The 25,298-nt window shown below is 35.5% G+C and overlaps 1 protein-coding gene across 6 annotated transcripts in view; it reads left to right on the top strand.

Annotated features, from left to right (window-relative positions):
- The window catches only part of dlg1 (discs large 1), a 1,351,531-nt gene that overhangs the window by 51,259 nt on the left and 1,274,974 nt on the right, over nucleotides 1-25,298 (top strand). The gene's annotated exons all lie outside the window — the stretch shown is intronic.

Genomic DNA, 25,298 nt, shown 5'->3' on the forward strand with positions numbered 1-25,298 from the left:
TTAAAGAACAGAATACTAAGATATTACAAAAAAATAATGATAATAGCATAATAAATCGACACTAAACAACATGAAAATAATACCATAATAGAAAAATAAAGAAAGTAAAATACAATGAAATATAGTAAAAGAAACTCATTTAGTACAAATAGTTAATATGAAGAACGTAAGGAAGAATATAACAAAATGGAATGTAATAAAATAATAAAAAAAAAGAAACGCGAAAATTAAATAAAATTCACAATAAAAAGAGCATGATAATAAATTCTGCAGTGCTCGGGAAAAGTGACATATATCAGTTTCCACAAACATTTTTTGATAATTTATTGACAACTTACACTGGTTTATGTCGATTTGTTTTTTTTTTTTCTGTATGAATTCAGGGCTTTGCCGGAAGAAAGGCGGATAGACCTATACGCCCTTCTTCGGGAAAACGGTTTAAAATGTAGTGAATTTACAGTAGCGAAATTTTGTTTTGATTGTACTGTACATACCTGCAGGACAGGGCTGCGTGCGTGTATAACATTTTATTCAGGTGCGTTTTAAAATCTTGGATTACATGTATCTCAATTCGTCATATTGACGTATACGCCCTTTTTCCGGCAAACTCCTCAATTATTGTATGGGAGGAATACTTATGTATTTTTTTCCAAGCGAGCAGATGTTCCGTAAGTTGTCAATAAATTATCAAAAAAGGTTTGTGGAAACTGACTTGTGTCACTTTTCCCAAGCACTGCAGAATTCATCTGGTGATCAAGAGAACAAAACGCTATGTGCTAAGTAAATATATCTAGTTATATTAATTTAATTAGGTTATGATTACGAAATAAAATGAATTATTTTCAGACGTGATGTAACTAAATACTCTTTTTAATAATTAATGCTTGTAGTCATGGAAATACAGTACATAGAAGTACACAAAAACTTGTTCAGGAATACAGCATAAACCAGTGATGACCAGAGCGGGTGTCGTGATTACATCGTGTAATCACAGACATTCAAACAGGTACGAGGAGTTTCTGTACATTCCTGTGTGTTTCATTCAAGTACTGAAGGCAAGCAGTGGCGGTATCATGTCGCTCTACAGTCTCTGTCTCTACAAGCAGTAAGAGCTGGTTTCGTAAAGAATGAGAACTTTTTTGTTGTTCTGTCGGACAAAATATAATATGTTTACTTTGCTCAACGGTTCAATTAGGAGTATATAGAAACATTAATTGCCACGCTGAATAATGTATATTATTATTATTCTAATTATTATTATTATTATTATTATTATTATTATTATTATTATTATTATTATTATTTCTATAATTGTTCTGTACGTGCATGAATATTAATATTTTAGATCTTCTCCCTAGGAGGATAAAATTATTAGGTTTTATCTCGATTTTAATCTTCTTAATCTTTAGATGAGGGTAACTATTTATTAGTTATTCATTTAATAATAATATTGTAGAAAAACTGATTCAGTATTATGTGCCGACGAACTGTTAAACGCCAGGAATTGACGTGTCTTAAATCATAGCCAGGAAGAAAGAGATGAGATAAATAAATGTAAGGAAGTCAGCTCCTAATGGGGTTTGAAATATCTCTTGCTCTAAAGGCTTTTAATAGAACAGAATTTCTGAAAAGAGTAATGATTAAAATAGCTTAAATAACTTGTTCATAAGAAGTTTTTAATTTTGAAGAACTACGAATTTCTCGACCAAGTATCAAGAGAAGAATTTAGAAAATGTCTGATTATGTTCAAGAGGAAGGTTAAAAAAAGAAGCAAGAAAAATCGTATATTTATTCACTGCCTCTTGATGACTGTGACATTACTGATACAGCAAAGCTTGAGATTTTTATCCGCGGGATTGATCAAGATGTTAGTACAGGAACCACCACTGGTTGTAGTTTTCATGCCATGTACCTTTCTTTCGTCTCCTTACTTCATAGGCTGTCTGTCGCATGTAATCACTGCAGCTCGAGTTTTGGTTACCGCTGGCATAAACAATGAATGACAAACAAACTGTAGGTTAAATACAGAAATAAATTAATAAATATCAGTAATCACAAACAAAACATTTGTTCTTGCATATCTTAAATTGAAAATAGGTGTGAAAAGCATGGTGCATCTTATGCGTCGATACTGACTTTGTGAATGGGTGAAAGCTTCTTGCGATTCTGTGAAAACTGAGATGATAACCTGTCGGTTAACGCACTGTTCTTAGAATGTTTTTATATATTAATTTTTTTCGTACAACATGGAGGCATATAGTGTTGATGCTGTGAGAGCAAGTTTGAACTAACGAGCATGATTGTCGCAAGACATGGAACTTATTCAGACGGACAATTTATTAAGGGGAGAAGCAGCACGGTCTAGAAGAATGCATACCTGCCTCTTATTTTCTATAGACTGAGTAGGCTATTAGAGGGATAGACTGATAAATAGAACCAAAAACAAAATGAGCATATTCCGATTTTGCACAAATAGGCTGACGTTTAATTCCGTCAAAATCTTCTGCACCTGCATGATGGTGGTTGAGTGTATTTTCGTGCAATATATATGCAAATTTTACAGGACAAAAAAGTCCTGATTGATTTTCTCACTCCAGGTTGTCCACGACAACAATCCTGCAGCTTCATGCTTGCATTGAATATCTCCACATCCAGCAATAAGGAAACAATTTTTGGACTGTTCGTTACTAGTTTTTAATAAACAAAACGAGCTTCTTGTTCTGTTCACAGATTGGTAATTGATTATGCTTCATTTTACGTTACTTTCCAATAAGCCACATCGGCGCGTCCAGTTGCTAGAGCGCTGGATTCAATCCCTGCCTTTTCCCGATTTATGACTTGTGATCCAGGTAGCACGGGGGTATTCTCCAGGAGCTCCTGTTCCCCAGTGGCATTGCAATAAAGCTCCCGTCATCTCATCTCATCGCAGTTGTTGGTTAGATCAGTCTCCTATGACTAGGGCCGTGACATCGGTATATTGGTATTAGTTTGAGGTGAACATATGACGCCAGACAGATTGTAGTCGACGTTTCAAGTAGGCCTACAGGCAGCGAATTTGACACACGCTTAAGCAAGGACGTTCCGTATTTTGTATACAATACAACCATTGTATAATAAGGGCTACCATCGGAAAGGTCTAAAATGCTAGTGAGGTTGAGAAATCATACTTAAATTGTTGATATGCGTAATAAATCACTTTGTGATTTAAGACGGCGCCCATACCGTCGGATCCCGGCCAATCAGTCACTCATCTGAGTGCACCTCAACACATGTATGGACTTCGGTCCTGCGTTCATAGACATCTATGACGTAGTGCAGAGGGCGGCCACCAGAGGGAACCCAAGAGATGGAGCTTAATCTGAGACGATTCTATACGGCGTCGGGATTGTATCCGGCGTGGCTTAGTGGATAAAGCATCAGCACGTAGAGCTGAAAACCCGGGTTCAAATCCCGGCGCCGGAGAGAATTTTTCTCCGTTCCATTACTCTTTCATCATGTGATGACGCAGAATATCTGCATGGAAATATCATATGTACTTCGGTACATCAAAATAAATATAATATAATATATATACTTAAATTGTGATAAAACATAAGTCTGAAAAAATGTTTTTTTTTATATTTGGAGTTTTGCATTGCAGTTTTAGAATGCCGAAATACCGGTAAATTTAGAACGGACGTGTAGTACTAGAGAAGATATTGGTTTTTCTTTCACCAACCTGAGCAATTCATATTTGTAAACATGTTTGAGAAGCTAATGTGAACGTTATGTACGTAGTACAGAAAATAATGAGATTTATTTTGAACATGTGTTTTATAAAAAAAGAGTCAGAAAAAATGAAGTTTTGTTTTCTAAAGATATGTTTTATGTTTCAATTTATTAAAGCGTTTTATTTAACTGTATTTAAATATTACTAGATACAAATAAGCGCACTATTCATTTTTGCGAAGCAAGCGGCCTCAACCAACTCAGAATATAAATATTCCACCTGTCCTATTTCGTACATCAAGCAGAAGATCAAGCACACAACTACACTCAAGTGGAATACATACTGGAACTCTAGTGTTAAAGGCTCTGTGACCAAGAAATTATTCTTTTCCAATGTACAAGACAGACTATGTTGCAGTCAGTTCTCAACCGACTTCTTTTACACCCAATTTATGACCGGCCATGGAAAATTCGGTTCCTACTTTGAAAGATTTAGGATCAAAAATGCAGAAGAATCTCTGTGCATATGCAAAGAGAATCAGACTGTTGAACATTTGATTTTTCACTGTCCAGTGTTCGAAAGGAAAAGACACTTTTTAAGATATCTTATCTCGGATTGCAATTTAAATTACTCCACACCCCTTTACCATTTTCTTAGAAAAAAATGTTGTTACAAACAATTCACAGAGTTTATACACCACATCCACGCAAGACTGTAGCTGTTAATTGTATATAAATTAATGATGTTATAAAATCCTAATGCACTATGTAAAACAAGGTGTCTATCTTTGGGACATAATAATAGTAATGACAACAATAACTATGTTTGTATTATAGATTTTACTATTGTTGAGTATTTGATGACAGGTATATAGTTTGTAACCATAAGTAATTTTGTTTTTATTTTTTCCTTTACTATCGCAAACCAACTATATAATAGGTGTTTTATTTGTAACTACGCCAATTCTGTGCATTATCTCATTAATATTGCTTAAAATTATGTATAAGATCACAAATTAATGTAATAATCTTGCAATTTCTCTACACCTTCGATTATAATTTCTAATTTTATTTCATTTTGTTTTAACTGAAAGTAATTATTGCATAACGTATTTAGTATTGTTTACTGTCTCTTAATTAGTGTATTTATATTGTAACTATGATTCACACCTACTATTAATTCTTTAAAATTGTGTATTATCACTACATAATGTATTTCACATGTAACAAACTACAACCCTAATATACCAAAGGTAAAATAGGGTTTCAATATTTGGATAACAATAATAATAATAATAATAATAATAATAATTCATTTTTGCACGATCGTGTTTGTTAGACCTTGAAAATTGGAATTCCCGAACAGATACTTGTTGCTAGGGAAACCATTCTTCATAACATAAAACTATACTCAAATAGACCCATTACAGTGCACTTGTTACTTAGTTAACACTACAATATACTTTTGCGAAGGCTTTGGAATAATATTCCTTTAAATTTTCAATACAAAATATATGTACAGGGACATCATTTTATTTTTACGAGTACTTCAATTTTTATTGTAACTGAGTTTTTAAATGTACTTCACTCCCACTCCTTCTACTAATGAAGTTCAACCGTCCTGCACACAGATCCAAGACCTCATATACAGTCATAGTACCCTTACGGTCATAGTAAACAGTACGTTCCAAAATATGTTCGCGTTTTCCAGTGACGAAAGAGCTTTCAATATTGAATCATTTTCGCACAAGTACTGTCGTCCATTTGCCTACGTCGTATCCCGGTTCCCCCACCAGCTTTTATTCGCCAGCTAGTGGCTGGGCTATCGTCTTAGCTCTTTTGTGAGAACATTAATTTCTCTTAGGAATTGGATGTCTACATAATATTATACAACTGTTTAAAAAACTTAAATAAAAGGGCCTCGTTAATTAATTACCTCTCACGTGATTTCCTCCCTTTCTACGACCCTGCGACATAACCACTTGGACGGACAGTAGATCGTATGTCTGAGTAATTTTATCTTTTCAGATCGGGCAAAAGTGAAGATTGAATTTACAGTACGTAAGGTACTCTTTTATAGAGCAGGTATAGAATTATTTCAACATGAGTTACTAGTTGCGAAGGACGAAACTGGTAATTGGGATTAGGTACAATAGTCTATAGTGCGATAATATGCAAATTAGAACTGAAGCCTGTATCGAAATGAACGGCCACCATTTTCAAAAATGTGTTTAAATATACATATTATGATTATTTTTCAATTTAACTTCATTCTCTATATTCTACGCTAATGTGCTGTAGACAGTATAATATACACTAGTTAATGAATACGTCCACATGGACAGCTCAGTTCATGAGTAAAAACACTCTTTGTTAATACTATGCTGTAATTTGATTAAACAAAAACCTAATGAAAATGATCAAACTCAAAAGCGCGATATTTCCTAGTTTACGTAAATGGATGAACCACTTTTCTTCCTTCCTATACCTAGTAAAGGGATTTGTTTGTATATTACGCCAGTACCATCGAAATCCAGTCGTGGAAGGGGGTAGCAAACGGCGTTGATCCAAAGGTATAGCCAGATTAATATTAAAAATGTCAGTAAAAATAAAATGATGTCCTTGTATTTGTAATTTTAAAAATATCATCATGCAAAAAATATTCTACAGTACACGTTTGTGAAGTACGTTACAGAATCTCGGAAATTTAAAAACTCGCTTTTGTCGTTTTTCAAAGTTTTCTCAATTTTGTAAAAATCACTTCCCAAACTTGTATCGTAATATATTACGTATTTCGATACTGTTTGCTTTAAGGCATATTGTACATTTCATACATTTAAAATATATTGATTCACAGAATTCAAGGTTTTTTTTTTTTTCTAACCTCTAAGCTAGGCGCAATCTCAAACCACAAGCTGATTGTACTAAGGAACGCTGTGATCAGGGTGTAGACAAGCAACTCTGCACGTCACCGACGTATAAACGGAAAAAATGTTAATAAATTGAGATTAGAATGTTCTATCGATTAATTTTTCTCTTGTTAAATGTATTCCATCTACGAGTATTATTACAAATTTTCATTGTCGTGGTTTTTTTAGTGGTTTATTTTACGACACTTTACCAACTGCTATGGTTAGCTAGCTTCTGAGTGAGATGACATTGCCAGCGAAATGTATCCAGGTTCCACCGCCGAAAGTTAACCAGGATTTGCTCTTCATTGATTGAGGGGAAAACTCCGGAAACAATTTCAGCAAGGTAACTTGTTCCAACCAGAATTTGAACCCAAGCCCGCTCGTTTCACGGTCAGATATGCTAACCGTTAGTCCACAGCGAGGAACTTCATTGTAGTACAATATCTTCCCAATAAATATTAAACAATGTGGGTGATAAACTGTACTCTTGAACAAAAACAACAAACAGAAATTATTATCAGTGGTAACTGAAATATTCTAAACATATGAAGTGTATAAAGATTTCTCAGAATACAGTATTTTTATTGTCCTCCTAATGCTAGTTTAAGTTAACTGAGTTGGAAACTGAACGCTGTAGTGTAATACACGCACCCTCTTAACTCGCCGAGGTTTCCCGGTCATGGCTGCATGGTATGTCAGTTCCTCGCTAAGGACAAAGGTCGTTCGCAAGTAAACAATCAATAGCAGATCTCACCTGATCGGGAACGTCAAACCGAAGGCCGTGCACTATCGGTTATACTGATCAATACAAGTCAAGAAGCCACGAGACGTACCGAACTCAGCGGTTACTTGTTTTCAAGACAATGGATCGATTAAGAGGCCGATTTTACTTACTTATTTGTCGGTGACTTTACTATCATCTCGCGGACCATATGGCGGGTTGTGAAGTTCATTAGTTGTTAACTTTGCTAATTCTTGGCTAAGTTATGAATAAGTAAGTAGACGAATGAATAAATGAATTGTGGAATTACAGAACAAACGAACAGATCAACGACTAGATAGATGAAAGAACGAATGAAAAAGATTGCATCAATAAAAGAACGAATTAAAACATAAACAATTTAGCTAAGTGAATGACAGAATGGTTGGACAAGCCAAATATCGAACGAATAAACGAGCTGGCGAACTAATAAGTGTACTCACAAACGAATACATGAACTAACAAACGAATTAACGAAAGAATAAAGGAACAAACGAATAACCGAAACAACAAAGGAATGAACAAGGAACTAACGAAGGAACAAGCAAATGTATAAAAAAAATTGCGAAAAATAAAGCGAACAAACGAACAAACTAGCGAATTAATAGACACAAAAGCCACCGAAATAACAAATGAAAAAGCCACGAATCAACGTTAAAATGAAAAATAATAACGAATTAGCAAACGGAATAACTAACGATTTACTAAAGGAAAAACCCCCAACAAATTAAAAAACAGAAAGTCAACGATTTAGAAACGAAAAACCAACAAATTAACAAACTAACCAATTAACAAAATAAATAACCAACTAATTAGCAAACAAACCAACTAACGAATTAACAAGCGAACTGACGAATTAGCAAGCGAAGTAACGAATATTTTGTCTAACAAACTAACGAATTGTCTAACAAACTCGAATTGTCTACCGAACTAACGAAGTGTCTAGCGAACTAACGAAGTGTCTAGCGAACTAACGAAATGTCTATCGAACTAACGAAATGTCTATCGAACTAACGAATTAGCAAACGAACTAACGAATTAGCAAACGAACTAACGAATTAGCAAACGAACTAACGAATTAGCAAACGAACTAACGAATTAGCAAACGAACTAACGAATTAGCAAACGAACTAACGAATTAGCAAACGAACTAACGAATTAGCAAACGAACTAACGAATTCGTAAACAAACTAAAGAATTAGCGAACTAACAAACGAATTAGCAAACAAACTAACGAATTAGCAAACGAACTAATGAATTAGCAAACGAACTAACGAATTCGTAAAAAAACTAAAGAATTAGCAAACGAACAAACGAATTAGCAAACGAACTAACGAATTGTCTAAGGAACTAACGAATTAGCAAACGAACTAACGAATTATCAAACGAACTAGCAAACGAACTAACGAATTAGCAAACGAACTAACGAATTAGCAAACGAACTAACGAATTAGCAAACGAACTAACGAATTAGCAAACGAACTAACGAATTAGCAAACGAACTAACCAATTAGTAAATGAATAAACTAATAAATAATTAACAAACTAAATAACTAATGAAGAAACAAATAAACGAACTAATAAACAACTGAGCAAACCAATGAATGAATAAGCAAATAAGAAGAACAAACAATAAACAAACGAACGAACCAACGAATGAACAAACGTACAAACCAACCAGTTGAGTAACGAAGTAAGTAGCGAATTAACAAATGAACAAATAATAAAGCAAGGAATTAAAAAACGAGTCAAAGAATGTACAACCGAACAAACGAAGGAATGAAGAAAGAAATAAAACAAGAAATGAACAAATGAATAAACCAAGGAATGAACAAATGAACAAACCAAGGTATGAACAAATGAACAAACCAAGGTATGAACAAATGAGCAACATAAGGAATGAACAAACGAACAAGGTAAGAAGTGGATAAAGGGACAAAGCAAAGAATAAAGAAATGAACAAATTTACAAATTAACAAACGTACAATCAAGTCAAATTAACACGAACAATCTAACGAATGAATAAATTTTAAAAAAATCAGATTTGTCACCGAATTTCCACATGTCGTTAGTAGAGAGTCTCGAATTACGAAACATTCTGTATCTGTGCTCTAATGACTTGAAGCGGTTGTGAAACTTTTCCTGTCGCAGGATATTTAATTTCGCCGTACTATCTGGTTTCCTTGCATGTACGTGTGTGTATGTGTTTGTGAGTTCGCAATCATAATAAAACTTTACCTTTTCCAGGTCATTTCTGTTGCCGTTTTAAACAAAGAGAAATAAAAATAGAACATTTTTAACTAACGTCGTCTCAAAGGACGTCATTTAGCTTCGCTGTGCTACAGAAAACGCCACGAAGAGAGTTCCTAACCTCAAAAGAAATTACGATAAAAAGGAGCGAATACCAAACAACTCATACCACACTTTTCACGTCGCCGCCGAGTAAATATTCTTTGAGCATCGCCTTGATTGGAAAGCCCATTTAGGTGAGAGTACCGTCAGAGCCACCAACAGTATGCATTTATTTAAATATCCTGCACGGGCACTTTGATAACGGGACACCCTTTGTTTCGCAAGTGTTGACATTATTCTGATTATCTTTTATACGAGGTGCTATGCAGCCAGTGACTCGTTATTAATGCAGCCTTTGTAGCTGACATTCAAACGAACAGTGTTGCCAACTCGATGTGATGCGCTCCTCAAAATGTCGAGGTAGAAAATCGTTGATACATGGCGTTAGCATTGTTAAGTGCGATGAGTGATGCAAACATTACTACGTTCATCACAGCGTGGTGTAACTAATTGAAGTTCGCCACGCCCACTCTATTCTGTGTCACATTTCAATGGAGAGCGTCATATCGTTTCTTTTAAGTCCGGAAGCCGAGCTAAATCTGTGGGTGTAGCTACTAGAGTCTAGCAAAAACTGGCGCTGTAGGCAGTATGCACAGTTCTTCCACCATACGGACTGTCTTAATGTTCGGTTGAACGAATGTTCGATTTACAATTCATGTTTCAATTGTTTGATTTGTTTCGCTCTCTTCATGAGAGGACGGCTACTGCTTTGGAATATAAAAGACAGATCACATCATTGAGCCATCCAGTTATTACAATTAAGGGCAACAACATGCAGCGTAAAACTACATCCATCACGAACCTGAAATAACTTTTTTGTTAAAAATGGCATTCTTTCTTAAAACTAATATTCTGTCTTCTTAGAAAGTTCACACCTGTGGAGTAACGGTTAGCGCGTCCAGCCGCAAAACTAGGTGGCCCGGGTTCGATTCCCGGTCGGGGCAAGTTACCTGATTGAGGTTTTTCTGGGGTTTTCCGTAAACCCAATATGAGCAAATGCTGGGTAACTATCGGTGCTGGACCCAGGACTCATTTCACCGGCATTATCACCTTCATCTCATTCAGACGCCAAATAACCTAACATGTTGATAAAGCGTCGTAAAATAATAATGCATCTACTTACAGTACTTACAAGCTTTATATGAACAACTGTCTCTTTAGGGTATACATTTTGAGTTTAAAGTATAAACGATACATGGAATGTATGTTCTTATTTTTCTCTTTTGTTTTGTAATTAATTGCAATTCTGTAAGTCGCGATTGGTCACATATACCGTATTTCACATTATGCATTACGCTTACTTCCTTTGCTATTACAGATGTTCATTTGTTCATTTATGTAATAATTATGAAGTTACTGCAAGTTTGAAATAATAAAAAGTGCATCATCATCATCTTAACTGTTACGGTCTGAAAGAAATACTGGTGTTCTCGGGTGCTATTAATAGACATTTCGCTAGCCCGCGCTACGAGCGTGCTAAACTAGCCCCGGCTATCGACTGATTACTTGTACAGGATTTATACCATACCATATCATATCGCTAACACTGGTTTATGAATACGAAAAACGTTAGTTCGCTAAGAATGTCCATGAATATGGCCCCTCAAGTCACCTCTTCCTTGGATTTTTTTTTCCATGTGGGTGATATTGCAAGATGGTTTTAGGAATCCGTGTTCTAGGCATCCTATTAAGATAGTTCTGCCATTTTTTCTGGTAAACTTGGATGTAGTTCTTACTTCGTCGCTTTAAAAAAAGTGTCGAATCAATTTCGAGTTCTACTCTTTCAGGGGCAAGGTAAAGTTTTTCTGTATATATTATATTTTATGTTACAATTATTAGCAAAATAAATAATAAATAAATTGTAGACGTACCTGCAAACACTCCTTTTTAATATGACAAAGTAAATTTCCTTCAGTTGTTACTCCCTTTGTATGCATAGAAAATGTCAGTTTCATGTGTAATAAAGTGCGCTTGGAAAACATAAGGGGCAACCGCTTGAAATTCGAACTTGTTCGGTTGTTGTCAGACCAGTCGAATCTAAACCGGTTTTAAAGCCCAATCTGCAGCTCTCCAGTAGCTACAGAGTAGAGGCTGGAAAAGCTAGGATTCGAGATCGAGTGGGGCTGGAATTTTTTTTGTGAGATAAAACTTTGTGAGATACATTTTTTTGTAATTAGGTTTTTATTTCATGATAAGTTTCATTTTCTGCATGTTGTTAGACATTGTTAGAGCTTCCTAAGTGTATTTGTTGTTTGGAGTATGCTGATTTTGGCAGTTTCCAAGATTTGTATGATTCTTTTTTAGCTTGTACGCATATTCCTTGTCTTTCAAACTACTGCATATAGACCTATCGTTCACTGCTCTAGTCCGAGTAGACGTGGACCCTGCAAACAAGCGTAACGCGAAAATCTGACGCTGCAAGACGTTTTACTTTACAAATTGACAAATTAGAAAAATAAATTCACGAAGATTTTAAAATTTCAGTCTCATAAAAACAATTTCAGATACATTTGAACTTATGTGACTATGTTCAGAGTACGAATGATGAAAATTTTTCGTTAATATTAGGCCTAGCAACTGGTCTTAAAAATCATAGAAGACCATCGTATTGCATTTATTTACATTTTATAGTATTCGTACATCGCTTCACAGCTAGAATATGGAACATGTTAAAAAATCTTAATAGTACAAGTCTTAATTATAATCACAGTCTAGTTAAAATATATACAGAAGAGTTTTACAATATACGAGGCGCATCCAGAAAGTAATTTTCCAGATTTTTTCCCCTTGAAAGTAAACGTAATTGGCCGTGTCAATTGCGCATGCGTAACAGATCTATGACGTATCAATCATATGCCAGCCGGACAGGTCCCGCCTGGTATCAGTAGCGTGGCAGCAGTGGTCCGAAATGGAAGCTCTTATTCCTTCTCCCGCCGCCTGCGAGGTTCGGTCGGTGATAAAGTTCTTTAATGCACAAAGCATTGCGCCAATTGAAATTCATCGGTAGCTCTGTCAGGTCTATGGGCCGAACATCATGAGTAAGCAGATGGTGCGTCGCTGGTGTAGGCAGTTTTCCGAAGGTCGTCAAAGTGTCCATGATGAAGAGCGCAGTGGGCGACCGTCCCTCATCAATGATGATCGTGTCGAGCTGGTGCGGCAGTGCATCATGGAGAACCGTCGCTTCACGATTACGGAGCTGAGCAGCCATTTTCCGCAGATATCGCGATCCTTGTCGCATGAGATTGTCACTAACCACCTGCTGTTCAAAAAAGTGTGTGCCAGGTGGGTGCCGAAAAACCTGACACCCGAACACAAAATGCAACGTTTAGGAGCAGCACTGACATTTCTGCAACTGTATCACGATGACGGCGACGAGTTCCTCGACAGGATCGTCACGGGCGATGAGACTTGGATTTCGCACTTCACCCCGGAAACCAAGCAGCAGTCAATGCACTGGCGGCATAGTGAATCTCCGGTCAGGACGAAATTCAAACAGAGCTGTCGGTACGGAAAGTGATATGCACGGTGTTCTGGGACAAGAAGGGCATTCTGCTTATTGACTTCCTTCCAAGAGGTGAAACAGTGAACGCTGACCGTTACTGTGAAACACTGCGAAAATTGCGACGTGCCATTCAAAACAAGAGGCGTGGAATGCTTACTGCAGGTGTTGTGCTCCTCCATGGCAATGCTCGTCCACATACGGCTCGGCGCACAGCAACTGTTTTGACGGAATTTGGCTGAGAGTTGTTTGATCATCCACCCTACAGTCCTGATCTTGCTCCCAGCGATTTTCACGTTTTCTTGCACCTCAAGAAATTCCTGTCCTCCGATGAGCGTTTTGGCAACGACGAAGAGCTGAAGACGTCTGTCACACGCTGGTTCCATTCACAGGCGGCAGAATTCTACGACAGAGGGATACAAAAGTTGATCCCACGATACGACAAGTGTCTCAATTCTGATGGTGGCTATGTTGAAAAATAGCTGAAACATAGCTGTACCTGTTGCTAATAAATGTTTTCCTGAAAGTGTGTGTTCTTTTTTTTTAAAAATAGGGAAACTTACTTTCTGGATGCGTCTCCTACTAGTACAACACAAGGGGTTAGTATATTCATGCAGCGTTGTTGAATGTGATAAATTCACCTACAGAATAGAAGGCGTGAGAAATTAGGTACTTCTTTAATTTGGCTCTAAATAATCTTATGTTTTTTTTAATTTGATTTTTATATCCATAGAGAGGCTATAAAAAATGTTTACTGCCATATAACGTACATTTTTTGATAGCACGATAGACTTGCCGATGGAGTATGAAAGTCATTGTTTGACGAGCATTTATGCTATGAACTCTTGCATTAATTACAAAGTTTTCACGATTACATGCGAGGAAGTTTATTAATGTAAAAATATACTGACAAGCCATGGACATGATTTTTGTTTATTTAAATGGCCTACATGATGACCTAGGTTTGGCACCCACTACAGTATTATTCTAATTGCTCTTTTTTTGTAGTAGGAATATAGGCCTACTGTTAATATCTGTAGAATTTCTTCAGAATATTATTCCAAAACTCATTACCGAGTGGAAGTATGCAAAGTACTGTATATTGTCTTTAAGATATGACTAATTACCATCTCTTGCATAGATCGAATAGCAAAACATGCTGAATTTAGTTTGGGTGTAATTTCTTTAATATGATTTTTCCAAGCCAAGAAATTCGATTGTTGTTTTGTTTCTATTAGGGACCTATTATTAATTATTGCGCTTGAAATTTGAGTGTTGGGCTTGAAAAGACTTCTTGAAGAATAATTTGGACAGCTGAAATCCACAGATTATAATTCGCAGCTGCAAGTAGTATCATAGCATAATAATTTATTTCACAATGAAAGGCAGTAGAAATTTACGGAAAATGCACGTTTCCAAGCCGATATTTCATATTCATTTTTCGGAAAATAATTAGTGACTCAAAGCACAGATTATGCCTCTCTAATTGCATTTTCCTGCGGCATCATTCTACCATTACTCCACCCAATCGTTTCTGAATGGTCTCTTTGGTTAGTGACGTCAAAGTAAAACATTCATTGTGATGGTATATTATCGTTTATTGCAAACAGTATTGAAATTGCTGTGTTTTACTGTTTATGAAACAGTGACTATAATAATAACACTAGCCGTTATGCGTTGAACTCTAAAATATGCTAATGTATTCAATATAAAATTGTGTACATTAATGTAACAAAAGGGTGAATGTCATATTGCCTCTGTTTTCATTTATCTGTATACATAGGAACAGAATGTCTATTTGCATATAAATCCGATGCAGAACTGTGGCGCCTAGGTGCAATCCGTGCGTGTATAATTTAAGATGAAAATAACAAATTAGAAGCTTGCTAGACGTTCGTTTCTCTTTTTTCAATTAAAATTTGAAATTGTTTAAAATAAAATAGAGAAAGTTTATTAGTACTGGTACCTATATTCCTTGTAAATTAAACTTAATATTTCGTATATGTTGTTGTTTATAATAATAATAATAATAATAATAATAATAATAATAATAATAATTTATTTTAGCTGGCAGAGTTAAGGCCGTAAGACCTTCTCTTCCACTCAACCAGCAAAAACTATACATACATATATTTATCAACTTACAAAGAATTCAACAATTTGATTTAGATAAAAGCTACATGTATACAAGAGTTATTTACGAATTAAACAACAAAATACTATGAACTATTAATTAAATACTGAAATACAAACTATGTAGCAGAATTAAGCTAAAATACATAGAATGTTAATATATTTCAAATAATGTTAGATAATAGAAAGAGATTATTATGAGAAAATTTTGAAAATACAGCACTATCAGGATGCATGTCTAAAGGAAGGAGTAACAATGTAGACAGTGATAGTTTAAGTCAGTATGATTGGAGTGAAATGCTAAGAAGGTTATCTTTTAAGCTGTTTTTAAAAGTGTTTATTGTCTTGCAGCCTCTAATACTTTGTGACAGGGAATTCCATTGTCGCGAGGTGGATGCTGTAAAAGATGATGAATAACGAGATGTTCTATGAAGAGGTATACTTAACGCGCCACAGATAAGTGCTCTGGTATTTACGTCGTGGTTAGAGTATAGATAAGAGAAACGAGACGAAAGGTAAAGGTTTAGTCAACAGTCTGAAGACAGCTAGTTTGAACCTCATATGCATGGATGGGTAACTCGTGCTCTCAAAGTGTCAACGCAATCTCATTCAGGTGGAACGGACTCTGTACTAGCTGTTGTGTATGTATGCGGTTCTTGCAAGATGCAACTTCGTTCGCGTCTGCAGTAAGTGGGTCTCGTTTTAAATGAAAAACAATATAATCTGATCAGATCATTTCCCTTTAATGATGAGTGGAAAGGGAAAGATTTTTTTTTATTAAGAAGCGAGGTAAAGCTTGTACTGCCCGTGTCTCACGTCCTGAACCGAGAGTTCCCTAGTGCTTATAACCACGCCTCTTAGGTCTGCTCGGACCGGCACGGCAGCTGCAGCGTGGCGGCATGGTAGCATATTACATGTGCGGAAAACATTATCCTATGCCAGTGCAGGGGGTTTTTACTGTTTATAATACTGGATACTGTAATCGTGGTTGCCACTATCGCTATTATCTCTGATGGAGACTTCCTAAAATGTATGTACACACTCGATCACTCTTCGTTCAGACTGGACAATTGCTGAATTGCCATAGGGCAGCGTTTCTCAATGTATGTTCCGGGGTTCCGTGAGCCCTATATGGTTTTAAATTTTATTTTATACCTTTTTTTGCTTGGTTATTTAACGACATTGTATCAACTACTACGTTATTTTGCATCGATGGGATTGATGATATCGAAATGGTACTTGGCGAGATGAGGTCAGGCATTTGCCAAACATTACATGACATTCGCCTTACTGTTGAGGAAAACCTCGGGAAAAATCCAACCAGGTAATCAGTATTATGTTCCATTACACTTTCTTACGCATGACATAATAAACACAGTGAAGGTTTTAGGATGGTATTCATAGTCGACACTTTGGATTAAAGTGTGAACTTAGTAATTAAATACTGTCTGAATCTGCTTTAGAACAGCTAAAGGTAAAAATGGGATATTAACAAGGTGAGACTGATATCAAATATCGTTAACACGTTGTGCGTGAGAGTTACAGAATTGCACGACATATGAACGACTAGGTAAGAGCATTTATGGACAAATTTGAAATGTGGCAGTGTCATGTAGAACATAGACAACTTCACTTTCTTTGACTATAAACTATCTTGAAGAATAATAAGAAAATCTTCTTACCAAATAGACCTATAAGACCCTACTTCAAGATTTTCAGCAGAATTCACTGGTAAGTTTAAAGAAACAATGACAATTGACAAGGAATCGAGAATTTTCTGAAATCCTTTCGGCTTACAGCCGATAGAAGATACTGACAGTTTGTAGCTTGAATTGACAAATCTACAGAACAGCACGCCACTCAGATTCCAGCGAAATCAGGAATCGAATTGTTCGTAATGCTGCCTTATTCAGAATTTCCAAATATAGGCCTACTCTTTAGTTCCACATGTGCTTGAGGCAGAGTTTAATACAAGAAAGAAGTATAAAAGCTCTCAATGTACAGAAAGAGCTTAGAAGTACCGGTAAGTTTAATTCATTTGCCGTGACCTGTAAAAAAATTACTTCCTTGAATTTGTGATTGCGAATACAGACTATTACCTTTCTGAGAACAGAGGAATACTCTTTAATGTATAAAGACTTGTAAATTCTCACGTTATATGTTTCAAATAAGACATATAGTAAGAAATATTAACAAATAGTGTAATAATAAATAACTGTTGCAGCTGCGTTTGTTGTATCTTTAAAAGATTGTATTCAGTTTGTGTTTCCAGTAGCCTACTAAACTAATTTACAAAGCTAGGAAAAAATATAATTTTGTTATGTGTGTTTAGGTACAGTCTGCCTAAAATTCCTATAATTATTGTGCAATGCGTGTTTCTGAAATTTTAATCATGGAGTAGATATAACGACCACCTGCATGAGCCGCCAGAGCGCATCATGGCAGTGAACTGCTTCTGTAGCGAAACTACAAGCAACTTATAACTGCTGCAGCTAGCTTCGTCTGTCTTTCTCTGTTTCAATGTTTTTTAGCACTTAGTGAGCACGAGTTGCCCATCCATGCTCATATGCATACATGGGCACAATTTTCGGTTACGTGAGGCACTCGATTTGAAATAGTTTGTTTACTAGGAGAGGAGACTGCAGAGTAGGATGGGAAATATAAACTGCTGTGACCTGCGTCACCTTATCGTAATCGCTAAGGCGGTCAGTGGCGAATTATTAGGAAAGCGCTTGGTTAACGTGAGAGACTCGAAAACTTTTATTCAATTTGGTAAATTGATTCGGCAGCTTTAATCATAAACCTCTTTACTATTTCTCCATCACTGAATTGATTTAAATTACAGGAGAGAAATTGCGTAACTAGCCAATAATATTCCATCACGTTGTCTACGTTTATTTTCTTGAATATTCTGGCGTTTATCAAGATTACTTAATAGATTTGCACGTTCTTGACCTAAAATAATTTCAGAAAATCATATTTCGTTTTTTGCGCACATTTAATTTTTTTTTATATAAATTTCTTTTGGAAATAATACGTACAAACAACATTTAATTCCTCGTACCTTTCAATGCAGCTTGTTTAAGGTATAATGTAATTAGTATACTATGCAAATGTTAAGATCATAAATTTTCTTCTGAATAGTACGAAAAATAACATTTAATTTGTCTTACTTCTAATTCAGCATGTTCTTTATGACATAAGGAGTAATGTCGTTGTATATTAAATTTATTAATGCCTAATAGGATTTTCGAGCATAACATACATCGTATGTTCTCCCCTTCTAAACAGCAAAAAAACTCTTCCTCCCATTTCTCATGAAATAATCGTTTTCTAACGCGTACACACTGCTTTGATAATGCCATTATGCCACCACTGACATTGCTTATGAAACTGACATAGAACTTGCCCACGCCTAGGAGCTGCGTGAGTGAGGGACGGGGACTGTGAAGATGATGTCACTCAGAGCGATAAGCTCTGTGAAGGTCAGTGAGGCATTATTTCTCAAGTGAGGCACGATGTCCATCCATGCTCATATGTAATACCTATAAGGCATCACTCATGAGGCAACTAGGCCAGGAGATAATGGGGTAAGGTTGCCATTTCCTTTTCCCCTTTCGTATATGAAGACAAGTTTTTTCTTGATTCCTGTTTTTCTTGTTAATTAAGAAGATAACATTTTGTGTATAAATATAGAGAGAGTTTTATCGGACCTCACGTTATACTTTGTGTCACAGTTTTCTGTTATAAATGATCTCAGGAGAAAGAAAATACCTCAAAAAATGTATAACAAGCAGGACAATTTATCCAAGATTGAATCCCGATTTCCTTTCTTGATAAACCACAAGCTATCTACCGAGTTGTGAGTCAATTCTTTATGAAATGTGTTTACACCAACAGTAGTGTATACGCGCATAAGAATAGCAATCTTATGTGCAGGCTTCGAGACTTTAGACCCGATACAATAAGTTTACTGTGCATGCACTATAGGTTGTTGATTCGCTGCAGGTAGATAGAGATGTGTTCAGGTAACAACGTTGCTATTTAGAATAGAGTACGGTAGTATGGGGAAACAAACACATATGTACATTCTGAAAGTAAATATACATTACACAATGATAATGTCAAAAGAATGTGAAAAGCATTTATTCTCCTGTCTTTTATAAGCATTTGTGTTTAATTATACACAGTGGTGGAAATAAGCATGTAGCAATTTTAATTTTTTCATTTGTCCTATTGGTTGTCTTTAGGAAGTGCAGTTACAGTACCGAATTACTTACAATGTAATTACCTACTACAAGATACATATATTCTCAGTGTCTCAAACGTAAATCTTTTTCGGTTATCTGCCAAAGTTTTTACTGTAGAAAGCTGCGCTCTACATCGCATGACGTGATAGGAGCAAAACGAAAAAAAACTTATCATTGCAGTCTCTAAGAGACAGTCCTTTATTCTCGGGTGACTATGCCCACTAATTTGCTGTTTATGTTACACACTGTTCCATATCCGTTATTTTTACATAAAATTGATTTCTACTTCAGTTTTACACGTTCAGTAACCTGTGTACTTGATGTCTCATTAATTCTCTGCATCATTTTCTAAATTAATTTGAGGGCTTCTGGCATCTCTTGCTCTGACTTTTCTAACCGTGTAATAGTTTCAGACACATTTTCTATGAAAACCAAATTATTCGTCAGAACCTTCAAATCCAAAGCGTTTTCCTTTGCATATTTGTTGGCATTCATTCTACAGTACCCCCACCCACTGTACGCTTTACCACTATACTCAGTACGCCGTTATGCGGATTTCCCACTGAACTGCTCTATCGGGTCCGAAGTCTCGAAGCCTGCTTATCTGATTAATTTGTCTCGGAAATCAGCCAAAAATTAGTAAAATAATGGCATATCAGTCTCCACCACATTTTTCATTATCTTATTTTAGCTTCCATAAACCAATTGTTTAATTTTTAAATTCTGAAGAACATACGTACAACTTCCTTGTATGAAGTTCCATGGCTTTTTAAGACTCCCAACTGCACTCAAGGAAATTAAACAGACTCTATGAGAATGTTAAACATAGCCCTAATTTATTGTCTCCCTTTTTAATTAACACCTAAAAAGATTACTACATATTACACAGTTTCACTTTTGCAGAGTGTAAGGGTGTAAGGGTGTAAGGGGTATACGTGCCATTATTTTAACTGATGGTTATTCATGTCATAAGGAAGAATGAAAGGTCCTTACAACTTTTTCCTAATTGCAATATTTAACAATTATTGAAGTTTACAAAATTAAACGTTTGAAACGCAGCTGGTTAGGGAGGAATGGGTTTATAAATATACAGTACTGCTCAAGCGGATACGGACATACCGGTACAGATGCCCTGTTCTAATGCAGGAGCGCACTATGATAATGCTGTTGTTTACATAAAACAAGCAGCAAATACAAACTTTCAATCCCATTAATAGAACATTATGGTAAATTTACATTTTATGTAAAAATATTGCTCCATTTTTTGTACGTCTAAAAATAAACAATAATAGTTTTCTGCACAAAATCACATGAACGTATTTCTAATGCAAATTTTAATCTCTACCGCTTCCATAAAGTAGTATCGTTTTTAAACAAATTTCTGTTTGTGTGATTTTCGAAACGGGGTAAGAGACTCCTAGTTTATAATAATCGTTGAGAAACTGGTACAAAAATTCGCCGATTAGGTAACCTTCGTTGCGAAAAACGTTGACGGTACATCCTTCTTGTCTCACTTAAACTACGACGACGACGACTTTCCATAAATTAATAACATATACTATTCCTAAACTGTGAATGTCATTGTAAGTTGTTTATTGAATACCCTGTACTGAACTGTCATCCGCTCGACAGTATACCTATGGACAGGGAGCTTTTGAACTCCGCTAATACGTAGGCCTACTTAGTCTGTGCAGAGTACTGCCTGCTGAACACGTTGCCACGTCTCTCACGCCAGAATATTAACAAATTTAAGCATGCATTTTTATTTAATTTCAGGAAAACGTAATAGAATGTACACAAATATTTATTAAACTAATATTAACTCTTTGCTAGATATATCTACCGATGTAATTGTTTTCGTAATTTTGCTAACGATATAAGCAGTATAACGCAAATAAAATGAGAAAAGAAATATTTTTTCATGAGAAAACTATCAAGTTTTGACCCTATGTTGTATGAACATTTTTTGATCCTGTAGACCAGACCTGCACAAAGTTTGCGCTCTCCGAGCCGGCTCACAGCTCATGAGCGGAATGCAGATATTAGCTGCGCTCTGTATAAGGGTGGCCCGGAAGAAGGAGTGATCTCGTACAAAGTATACACAAAAGGAAATACAGTACTAGTAACAGTGTTTATGAAATGAATTCCCGTTCAGTGTTTGTAAAACTATCTTGGACTATTATTAATTAATAAAGAAATATTTATTTTACAGAAATAATAGAAATTCTATAGCTACTTAAATGTACAGTATCATTTTGTTATATTTTTTGTCATTACATCAAAACGGGGTTTTATGCTGTTGGCAGCTGAAAGGAACAGTAGCCCACTGATCATAATGAAACATCAGTTACAGATGTTCGATGTCTGCCTTTATTAAAGTTGATTATAGAAAAAAGTTGCTCACAAATATAAATGTTAAGCCAAACATAGCAATCATTTCCACAGCCAGCCTGTGTAGTCGTGGATATTATTGCTAATGTTTAGTCTTGTAAAACTCAACCAGGCTAATAGTATTATTCAAACAATCTTTAGCCCTTAGGTCACATTGAAGATCAATAATTTCGAGCTGTAAATCGTTAAATGTTAAATGTTACGTTCCGTCTTTTAGATTCCTCCATACTGTACTAGAGTTGGGTGGTTTAGTGAACGAATCATTCATTCGAACGACTAATAATAAAGAATCGTAAGAATAGATTCGTGGTATCAACGAATCGTCGTTCAAAAGTATAGTAACGAATTAACATGGTATCGTAACCCACGATTCTATTTACTTGATGTGTCCTGTCAACAGACATTTCCGAACCGTGCCGAATGCTCCCGAGAGAGAGTGAAATCAAATACTGTATTTGTTAAGTATTCATTCATTCATTCATTCATTCATTCATTCATTCATTCATTCATTCATTCATTCATTTATTTTATTCCATAGATCTTACATGAGCAATGAAGCTTTAAGATGTGGAACATGTGAACATTTTACAATATTACAATTACAATTTTTACAAATTTTTATAGTTTTACAATTTAGTAATTTTCTACAATTTTTACAATTTTGTACAATTTTTTTACATTTTTTTACATTTTGGCGAGATGTAGTGAGATGAGATGAGGTCCGAGGATTCGCCAAAATATTACCCGGCATTTGCCTTTTCGGTGGGGGAAACCTCGGAAAAACCCAACCAGGTAATCAAATCAAAGGGGGTAATCAAATCAAAGGGGTTGATGCCAAGGACTCGCCATAGACCATCCGGCTTCAGTCCCACGGCTGGGGAAAACCTCCGAAGAAACCAAAGTCCAAAGGGGGATCCAACCCAAGCCCGAACGCAGCTCCGGATCAGCAGCCCAGCGAGTCTGTCGACTGACCAACATCGATGGCTCTACTAAAAGTATACAATACATAGCCAATCAGATTATTAAATTTACAAACGCAAACGATCATTCATAAGTTGAGCTATGTTATAATACAAAACAATTTAATTAAATTTAAGGCATAAACAATTCAACCAGTTGTGATATACAGAAATTGATAATACATATCATGCAAACTACTTCAAATTACAAACACAAACAATTTATCAGTAGAGCTATATAGATTACTATTCAATTTAAGGCATATACAATTCATCGGCCAAATCTATACAAATATATACAATACAAAGTAGCATACTTTCATTAAGCTATACAAATTTGTGCAATTAATATCAAGTAGATTAATTCAATTTATAATCATAAACAATTCATCAGTTGAGCTATACATATTACCATTCAATTTACAGTAGGCCTATATACAATTCATCAGTAGAGCTACACTGACTAGTAACCATTTTAAGAACATATACAATTCATCAGCCAAACTATACAAACATATACAATCAAATTAGTTCAATTTACAAACTTATTTTCGTTAAGCTATACAATTCATATGAAGTAGATTAATTCAATTTATAAGCTTAAACAATTCATCAGTTGACCTATACAGTATACTATTCAATTTACAGTACATACAATTCATCAGTTATGCTAAACAAAAAATACAATACATAGTAAACAGATTAAGTCAATATAAAAACATATAATGGAAAATAATGAACACAAACCTGAAATTTGGATAGTTAAATAGAGATGTATTGCAAAAAATGTACTTCATAATAAGGTTTAGTTGATAAATTATAATTTAGAAACATTATCTTGGGTAATTTTGTAGACTAATGGAGGTCATGTTGAATGGTTCCAGCCAATGAGAAAGAGACAATCCAATTTCTCGCCTCTTATGCCATCTATGCGAGAGATATAGAACGTTTTTGTTCTACGCGTGGTTTGCAAAGGAAAATGTCCTGCGAGTCGTTCGTTGACGATTCAAAAGAATAGTTGGAATCGCAGACTGCGAAGAATCGTGAACTCGTTGACGATTCAAAAGAATTGTTGGAATCGCAGACTGAGAAGAATCGTGAACGAATCGTTAGAATCGATTGGTAATGTATGATTGAATCGTTGGATTCGACTTCTGAAAAAGAATCGTGTTGCCCAACTCTATACTGTACTGCAGCAGTAGGTAAGCAACGTGAAACAGTTACTGAAAATAGGCCTACACACTGCACTCCACTAGATAACTGAGTGGTCGTTTCCCTCTCCTCTACTGTAGCAAATCTATGTCATTCTGACGTATCTTCCTCTCCTTTTCGGCGAGCAGTAAACACAGCTCTCCCGCTCCGAAGGAGAGCGCGCGCTCGTTGAGCGCTGTTTGTGCAGGTATACTGTAGACCGTCCCCGACGACTTTGAAAAGGACAGCACTTATACCCCTTACATCCTGTATACACCGAATTTGTTTTATTATTTGAGAAAATTATTGATCATTACTTGAAACAACTTACGTATTTTTTTTTTCCTTAGGCCTACATACTATCTCAAACGATTTGTCTTTCCGTCTTTTGTTTCTTTCTTTTTCGTCCTGTAGACCAAAATAAACTTATTTTAAGATGTCAACACTGAGTTAGAGTGTAAATCCAGTTTATTATAATTTTAAGAATGAGGCGCGAAGAGAAATAAATCCTGACATTAATTGTTGATTTATTTGCTGAACAATCCTCTCTGTATAAATGCACTTAACCGATGTGAACCGCAGTGACATTAATAAAGTTGTAGTTTTCTTTTCTGGAATCTTGCCTAATATTCTTTTTACAGTTCTGTCAGAGCTAACTTGTTTCCCGTGCTTCTTCCTCTGATATACGAAACATTTTCTGCGCTATTTAACTTCGTGCACAGTTACAAAGTATTAAAAGATGAGAGTAACAGGTCAGACGTCCGTTCTTGGGTATAGATATTTTCTCTTGTGTGCCAACGTAATCCATGTACATAAAGAAAGGAAATTATTCCTGCACTTATTGGGAGAATTTTATTAGCTTCCAACACAGTTATATTAACTACAGACATAATGATTATGAGGACATGTAGAACAAGATATCCAGTCATCTAGTTTCTTTCGTACACAATAATTACTTAAATATAAAGCATAAAGGATTCCAATTACAAAGCAGGCAGCCCAACTCAGATTTCGTAGCTTAATGTTACAATACTTTATAAACTATACGCCTGAAAGTATACGGATCTTATGATAAATATGACAATAGAAGTTTTAATTTTATTAATTTTCACTGTGATAATAAGTATAATTGATTTGATTACC

The sequence above is a fragment of the Periplaneta americana genome, chromosome 16 (genome assembly GCF_040183065.1).
Source record: "Periplaneta americana isolate PAMFEO1 chromosome 16, P.americana_PAMFEO1_priV1, whole genome shotgun sequence".
Taxonomy (NCBI): Eukaryota; Metazoa; Arthropoda; class Insecta; order Blattodea; family Blattidae; genus Periplaneta; species Periplaneta americana.